The following is a 1,231-nucleotide window of genomic DNA, read 5'->3' as shown; positions in this document are numbered from 1 at the left end:
GGGATTGACTGTCACATTATAACGCCCCCACGGCTGAAAGGGCGAGCCTGTTTGGTGGGACGGAGATTCGAACCCGTGACTCTCAGATTGCGAGTCGAGTGCCCTAACCACCTGGCCATGCCGAGCCCTACTGGAAAGGAAATATAATAAAAGTTTCGAACGTGAGACATTTTCGTTACTCCCTTATATCACTATGTGAATCCACTTTCAGTGACCTGAGATTATGAGCCAATGACCAAACAAATAGAAACACAGACGCACATGTGTGTGTGTTAATGTTAACCCAAGGATAGTGGTAATGTAGAATCTTTGAGCACAGTTACTCCAGTCGTGCTAGTCGTCCCTAATTTTGAAGTGATAGACTAGAGGGAAGATAACTGATCAACACCACACACAGCCAACTCCTCCGTTACTATTTACCAACGAATTGTGAGACTGGCCGTCGCGTTGTAGCGTCCTCACGGTGAAAGGGTAATCATGTTCGGCGACGGATTTCGATCCCTCGACCCGCATTTTGCGATCCCACCAGGCCTGCCTAAGAACATTTAGGTTCACAAATAAATATAGTTGTTATACAGAGAGGCCAATAAATCAAATGTATTTACAACAAATATTCATGTAGACAGAAAGAGCGTCATTGGCAGCACTAATTCCTACATCTACCACTAGGCTGCTCTCTTATGACATGCGCTACCATGAACATAACTTACCAGTTCCTTAAATTACCTCATATAATATTCTCCTCCTGATGCCAGATTTTCCACGCATAATTAAGGTGGATTCCGGCGTTGTGTTTTCTCAGTTCAAGACAGAATGTACTGATAATTCTGTATCGTACGTACATTAAATAGGCCGGCTGAGCAAGGACCAAATCTTGAGAGATTTAAAATTGTAAGTTGCCTCTGCACCCTCACGCTGTATATTTCATTATTACGACGTAAACAAATTTGTATCTGAGAAAATATTAATTTTATCCTACCACTTGTTGTGGGAACACTGATGGCACAAGAGCAATTTACGGAAAGTTTCTGTAAGTTTACAAGTTACTAGATATGTACCGTATACCAGGGTTATTAGGTACACAATTTACTTCATCAGACTTTACTATTAGTTTAAATGAACCATAGGTTGTATTATCGCAGTTTTTCCATAGTATTAACTTTAGTGTTTAAGCTTTCAGTGAAACACGACCCTGCTATCACAGAAGATAGAGTTTGCTTTTTTATCATAA

This window comes from Limulus polyphemus, unplaced genomic scaffold (genome assembly GCF_000517525.1).
Source record: "Limulus polyphemus unplaced genomic scaffold, Limulus_polyphemus-2.1.2 Scaffold3794, whole genome shotgun sequence".
In the NCBI taxonomy this organism is placed as follows: Eukaryota; Metazoa; Arthropoda; class Merostomata; order Xiphosura; family Limulidae; genus Limulus; species Limulus polyphemus.
This window is presented reverse-complemented; position numbering follows the sequence as displayed.